General features: G+C 39.5%; 1 pseudogene; it reads right to left on the bottom strand.

Annotated features, from left to right (window-relative positions):
* Positions 1-384: 384 nt before the first annotated feature.
* On the bottom strand, positions 385-6,877 carry LOC132491663 (E3 ubiquitin-protein ligase RLIM-like; annotated as a pseudogene).
* Between the last annotated feature and the right edge of the window lie 902 nt (positions 6,878-7,779).

Here is a 7,779-nt window from a genome sequence, read left to right as displayed (position 1 = left end):
GGTTGGGATACTGGCATGGAGTGACTAGGTTCTGTGTTCAAGGTCTTAAAGGTCTGAAATCAGAATTTTTAAACCCTTGTCAGATAATTCTAACATCCAATTCATTTTGGGTTGGCATCATCTTTCACATCTTATTCAAGCTGTCATGTATCTGGTTCTTGGTATAAGTAGTGATATTTTATTGGCTTTTGGACATTTTGGCTATTATGTTAGGATACTTTGGTCCCTATTTAAAGTGTTTTTTTTTTTAATTTTTAGCAGGCATTCACTCTTTATAGGTTTGGCACACATTTTCTGTACTTCTATGGACTGTGGTTCCATGATAAGCTGATTTTCAGAACCTTTGTTGTTCTCTTTTGGTCTGTTTCTCTTGTGCAGGTGGGGTTACCTCTGGTCCCTTCTCATGCTGCTTATGGGGTCTGAAGTAGCTTCCCCAGGATATGGCACTTGGTAGTTCTGCTGAGGGAAGGGAATCTCTGGAACACTTGATGAAGAGTCCTTCCTGGGCCAGGCACTTGTGACAGGGTCTCCCTGGACTATGAGTGTATGGTGCTTACCAGGTTGAGAGCTTTCTGTGGAGGGATCTCCGTTGCTGGTACCAGCAAGTTTCCAGATGTTTCTGGGGAGGGGAGAGGAGTCTCAGGCCCATCTGAGGAAAGCATTTTCCACGTGGGATATTTTTGTGGTAGGAGCACTTTTGCTGGGACCCTTAGCCACTGATGTGTCTGGGTGGTGAAGGGGGATCTCAATGGGGAAGGAAAGCACTTTCCCTGGTCACTTATTGTCATCAGGGCTTCCAATTGTTCGTCCGCAAGGCTCGCCTGGTGTTTGGGGGATTCCCATTTGATGTGATGGAGGAAGAGCCTCTTTGAGCCACTTCCTGTTACTAAGTTGGGAGTTAGGAAATGCTGGGCCTGGATCACATTTTTTTTGTTGGTAGAGGGTCATAAGATGCCCTGCCATGAGGTTGTTCATCCATTCTGAGGGTCCCTAGGCAATTCACCTTCTCTAGACCTTTCAGAGATCTCCTTTGGTTGTCTCATATTATTTCCACAATATATAGTTGTGCGTATAAAGGGGGAGCAGGGAGAGGGAAGTATAAACCATCTTATCTGGATTAGAAGTGTTCTCTGTGCCTTTTAAGTGCTCACCTGATTAGGTCAGGCTCACTCTGGATAATCTCCCAATCAACTGTGCTATATACCATAATCTAATAATGGGAATGATATTCCATCACATTCACAGGTCTCATACTCAAGGAGAGGGGCTACTACAAGGATCATTGGGCATCATCTTAGAATTCTGTCGACCACAGAAGGTGCATGTGAATGTACTGAAGCATTAATTAAGCAATTATCATTCTTTGGAAGGTTTTAATCTGTTAGGATAGTATGAAAGCCAAGTACTGTTATAATTATTCTACTCACTTTAAATGAAGTATATCTGATATCAAAAATACTTCCTAAAAATCAGACTATTCAAACAACTTTCAGAAGTTAATGTAAATTTCAGAGGTTTGATCCAAGCCTTCATTTCTGGCCATGCAGATATCTTCTGGGTGAAAAATATGCTACCTCAAAGATGTTTTTAAAAACTTCACCACCACTCCTCATATATATTTTGTAGTTATGTGCAAATACTGTGGCTGCCAGCAATTCACATAGAAAAGAAAGGTCAGTGATGTTTCTGACTTTAACCTTTTAGAGAAGGTGTATACTTAACACTGCCTACATTTGCATAGGTTGCACATTGCACAAAATTTCTGATTATTGCTTTATGTTATAATACAATGTACTCTCACCTATACCAGGATTGAAAATTTTAAGCAAAATTTTCTGGACTGGCCAATACAACCCCCCAAAAATAGTTTTCAGGCTGAATTAGGAGAAAAATCCTTCACTATGTTTAGGTTGGAAGGAAGCATGACCTAAATTTTGATTTCAAATATTCGGGGTTTTGGCTGATGGTTTTACTGGGGACAATTAGAATTGAACTATGTAGACATGTTTCTTGAAGCCAAGTTTTACCTTTAAGGCTTTCATATTGCAGCTTGTGAGGCTCCAAGCAGCAATTGGCTACTTTGGGTCATTCACACAAGGATTAAGAGTCATATATAAACCATAAAACCCTTTATAAGAAATCAGAATCTGTTTTAAAAATTAATTATATGAACTAAACATATATAGAAAGAAATTGAAGCTTGAATATATTGAAGAAGCAAAAATTAAAGACATACCTATAACTGCCCTTTATCCTTAGTTGTTTACAATCACAGCAAATCAAAGTGTGACATGTTTAAGAGAAAGGTCATTAAGTTCTAAGGCTTTGTCCTCTTATCACTTTTAAAAATACAAGATCTGAGTAAATGAAAGGAAAATAGAGAGGGTTGTTAAAGAGCTGAGTCATAGAGTGGAATAGAGAACAAGCGGAAGCAGAAGAGGCAAGAAAGCATACACAGGCTGGGTTTGAAGAGAGTTGGGAATGCTGGTTGTGGTAGATGGTCTCTGATTTGCTTACCAGATCTACTCGCCATCCTTCTTAACCCTGCTCCGTGATTCCAGGAGGCTGACCTTTATCAGCTTCATAGACCAGTCTCTCTGTGTCTTCAGGTTGGGTTTGGTTAATATGAACTACTGATAAGTGATTAGAAGTCAGGAGGAAAGAAGGCAAGGGTATTTATTTCCATGATCTGCCCCCTTCCAAACTTCAGGTTGACAGTGGATGCCATTTTCTAAGGTTACATCTCTTGTTGGGTGGGCTTCTACTACAACTCGAATAAGACATTCTGGTTTGCAGGAACTGCTGTCTCTCTATGCCCCTTCAAACCTAGTGGTTATAATACTGGCTTCTCACAGCTGCTAGTCTCAAGGTACTTCATCATCTCTTGGTTTCCCTTCATTCTTTACACACTTCAGTGTCTTCATTAAATGCTATTCCATCACTCTTTTATAGTGTGCCATCAGTTTTTAGCTATAACTGACTGATACATTGGTAGTGGGGAATAGGAGAAACTTTAAGGTAGTGTTAGGGAGGTGGGATAAACTGCTGTGGAGAGAGATAGGAAGAGAAGGGTTTCAAGCTTTTTATGGCATTCTATGAATGAAACATGACTTCTTTATGTGAATGACTCTAATGTAGTCTTAAATTGCTTCTTAATTATTGATATTTGGTTGGGTTTCTGTTTCTTTGCATGCACAGCCAGGATTGAACAGGGCTAAGAGATGTCTGGGATTTACATGACTAGATAATACTACTAGGATCTATCTAGATTCATTATATCATGTTAAGACATTTCTCCCATGGAATCAGGAACATCCCAACCCAGTGCACATGCTAAGTTTTTATTGAAATTCAATGAACTGCTATGGTGTGAAATTAATTTTTATTGTCAGATTGAACAATATTGTTTGACTTTTTAATATTACCTTTTATTATGGAACAGAAATTGGGGGAAGCCCAATAATTCCTTCAGGAACTAGTGATTCAGTTCAGATTGTTACATATGGCACACGGGCCCAGCCGCTCCATGGCATGTGGGATCTTCCGGGACCCGTGAGCTAATTTCTGAATTTTCATCACTTGAGCTGGACCTGGAAATAGGACTAGAACTGGAAATAGACATACAACTGGGGCTTGAATGACAAATCAGTGTGGAACTTGACTGGGTATCATAGCTAGGATTTGAATCAGAACCAAATATACCACTACTGCTACCATTAGGTGACTCTAGGCATTCCATGTTTTGACTAGGAGGTGAGACACTATGCTCTAAATTACTGTGAAGGATAATTTGTCTACCCCCTTGGCTGCTCTCTGATGATAAGTCTGATGGTAAGTGTGTCACTTCACTGCCTTCAAACATCAGTGAGCTAATTCCTGAATTTTCATCACTTGAGCTGGACCTGGAAATAAGACTAGAATTGGAAATAGACATACAATTGGGGCTTGAATGACAAATCAGTGTGGAACTTGAATGGGTATCATAGCTAGGGTTTGAATCAGAAGCAAATATACCACTACTACTACCATTAGGTGACTCTAGCCATTCCATGTTTTGACTTGGAGGTGAGACACTATGCTCTAAATTACTGTCACTGTCCATAAGGTTACTTGAGTTACTAAATTCTGTCATTGTCTGCCTTAACGTGCTCTGAATTAGAACAGATGTTGTATCATTTAAGCTAGTATTTAAAATTCTGCAAACGAGATTTCTAATTGACATAAGCTCTCACACCTGCCTGCTCAGAATGTGAATACATATGCCTCAGTCCTCATTCACTTTCAGAAGTGACAGTGTTGTTTGGTGTCTCAGATGTTAACTGAGTTCTACTAGCTCTGCTGTCTCTCTGAGAATATGCTCCAGAATGAACTTGTCCTACTTCAAGATTGAAGGGTATGGTTGGATATATTTCCCTCATTCCCCAAGATTCACCACTGCTGGTTGTATCTGGAGAATTTTCTCCATGAACGGCATTCCTTGTTCTAGAAATTTCAATAAGACCTCTATTTTGCAACTCAAATCCAGTCATTTGCTGTCTCAATATTTCCTGGTGCTCAGTTTTAGAAAATCTCGCATTCTCACTTAGCAGAGGCTGCTCAAAATTCTGAGATGGTATACTATTATTAAGTCTTTGTACAATTTCCCTAAGTGAACGTGAAGGTGACCAACTTTCAATTCTTGCTCTGGTTCTCCGATACTCTGGGCTCCTACTTCTTGCTCTTCACTGACTTGTGGTAGGTGGGAATTCCATTAATGTTTCAGTTGTATCTTGTTCAGACATAGATGGTCTTGTAAATATTGATTCAGATTGGGGACTTTCCACTTGCCTTTGGCTGTCTTCCATATTTTCTCTTCTGGGAAGTCTTGCAGATGCTACATATTCATTGTGTGGATTTGGACTCCCATTATCAAGGTTAACATTGCTTTCTAAACTGAATATGAGCTGATCACTTTTAGGATTAATTTGGCTCTCTTCTCTCCAAGATTGGTTTTCTCTTTGTCCACTTGTCATATTTTCAGTTTGTCCAGAACAGTTAAGCCAGTCTATTATAGAGTCACCACTAGACACATCATCTGAAGAGTCTCCTCTGTCTGTTAACAAAAAAAAAAAAAAAAATGGGGAGGGTGCATAAAAGAACTACCAAAATTAGAACCATCATAAAATAGCATTCTGAAACTTTGTTTCAAAAACAAACAAAAAATGAGAACTTAAATACTCAGATGTTTTCAACTGATTTCACATTTATAGAGATAATATTTTATAAACTGCACTGTGTAGATTTATAAGTAAAGGTAGAAAAGTTTCGATTCCATCCGAAAAGAGTGAGCTAATCCTAGATAAACATAGAGAATTTTTAAAAAAGAGAATCTGGAGGAAGTCTATTTTCAGTATTTCATCATATACACAGCCCTGTGTACCACTGTAGGAGGAATGTCAAGAGACTTTTTTTTCAGTCCACTGTCAAAACACTAATGCAATTAAACAAGGTAAACACCAGTTAAGGTACAATGCTAGTATTTTAGTTCAATTTACATTATTGTCTAATTTTCATTAGTCTCCAACATGACTACTTCTAGGCTCTTCACTTATGTGTTTTTGATAATAGACAAGCTGTTTTAAAATATAAGGTTATTGCCCAAACATAAACAAGTTTTATAGGTTTAAAAGTGTTTGCATTTTGAATACTTCTTTTTTTTTTTTTTTTTCCATGGTACACGGGCCTCTCACTGTTGTGGCCTCTCCCATTGCGGAGCACAGGCTCCGGACGCACAGGCTCAGCAGCCATGGCTTGCGGGTCCAGCCGCTCTGCGGCATGTGGGATCTTCCTGGACCGGGGCACGAACCCGTGTCCCCTGCATCGGCAGGCGGACTCTCAACCACTGCGCCACCAGGGAAGCCCATTGAATACTTCTTAATGTTACCAAGATTTTTAATTGACATTAAATTGAAGGTCAGATCAAATGAATAGACTGAACCATATTCAAGAGCCAAAGTATTATAGTATCCTCTTCATTAGACAGCAAAATCCTCTACTTCAACTAGAAGGGAAGGCACCAGACCTGAGGTTCGAGAAGGGTTTCTCAGCCTTAGCACTATGGACATTTTGGTGCTGGACAATTTTTTTGTTTTGGGGAGCTATCCTGTGCATTGTGGGATCTTTGGCAACATTCCTGACCTCTGCCCACTAGATGCTAGTAACACCCATGCCTCCCCTGTGACAACCAAAAATATCTCTAACCATTGTCAAATGTCCCCAGGTGTTGGAGAGAGCACAATTGTCCCCAGTGGAGAATATTTCTGTTTGCTTTTTTTACATGTCTATGTAGAAAAAATAATTCAGGAAGTAGGAGGGACTTTCATTTGAGGTAGAAAACCAAGAAAAATACAAATAGACTACTTTGCACTGTTTCCCAATTAAAACAACCCAAATGTGAATCAGGAAAACAAACAAACATACCTTGACATTCTCACCAAAAATCAAGTAAATGCCAGTTCTTTTTATGAGAAGTTACTTACCAAATTAATGTAAGTCACTTCTGTATAATTTACTATTTACTATTATGAAGTTACTATTTCCTATTATGAAGTTTCTTATTCATCCCATCCTATTCCCTCCAAAAGCAAAATATACCTGTATTTTCATCTGAGTCTTGTGGTGCGTTTTCTTTAATTAGCTGAAGTCTTGTCAGCAACTCTTCTTTCGTACTTTCACCTGGAATGCCTAGAAGATTGTTGTCTCTCATAAGTTCGTAATCTTCTTCACTCAGATTATTTACGAACCTGGAGAAATCTTCTTCCCGAATCAATCGGTCCGTTTGACTTATGCGTTGGACTGAAACTCCATCTCCTTCATTGTTGGACTCCGAGTTTTCCATCTTAATAAACAAGTGGAAAATTATCTGAAATTCACGACGTGGTGTTGAAATTCACCAATGGTCGTTTAGTTTTCTTCGCTTTCTACTTCCTGCCAGTGTCCGGTCCTCTGCATAAATTCCTCCCTTCTCCCTTCCCGACTCCGTTCTGTGGCCCCTGGTGACGCAACGGTTGGGAGCCGCCTCTATCCCAGAACTTGGTAGACGTTGCCTAGGCACTGATTATCTTCCCTGCTGTTACCGAGTAGGGACTGGATTCAGGTTAGGTTTCATTTCATTCAAAACCAGCCAATGTTACTGAGGGTTTATAGTGTACCAAGCACCGTGCTTCACCTCGTTTCATCCACATGAGCCTATTCTCAGGTTTTCAGGCTCTGATATGCTCTATTTATTCGTTACATTCCATATGACTGCCTTCTTCAAAATGCCATGCCAAAGTCAGCCTAGTTCAGTGCAGCAATGCTCATTTTCAGGTGCCTAGGGACCCCCGCCTTTTCTCCTCATGAATTTCTCAAATCCTAGACTCTCACTAAGAAAGCCCACAATTTTTGATAATTTACCAGGGCCCTAGCTGAGTCTCTTTAGTGTGTCCTTTCCCTTTTAACTGTTAATGGGTTCATCTTGCATTATACGGTCCTTCAATCTTGTTTCAAACAAACAAACAAGAAACACCAAAACTTTGGCAGGCTTTTCTGCTCAGCCAGGGAATTCCTTCTCCACAAAAGCATCAGGTTCATTTTTGTCCCCCTTTCTCATAAATATTATAAATATTACTTAAGCAAAACTAGCCAGAACATCACAGGAACTTTTAGGACAGATACATAATAGTTACTTTGTCTGCGACAGTGAGTACTGACTTTGCTGATTTTGTTGCATGTATCACCTGAAAGCCTTGGTGAAAATAA

The sequence above is a fragment of the Mesoplodon densirostris genome, chromosome 6, assembly GCF_025265405.1.
Source record: "Mesoplodon densirostris isolate mMesDen1 chromosome 6, mMesDen1 primary haplotype, whole genome shotgun sequence".
Lineage (NCBI taxonomy): Eukaryota > Metazoa > Chordata > Mammalia > Artiodactyla > Ziphiidae > Mesoplodon > Mesoplodon densirostris.
This window is presented reverse-complemented; position numbering and strand designations above follow the sequence as displayed.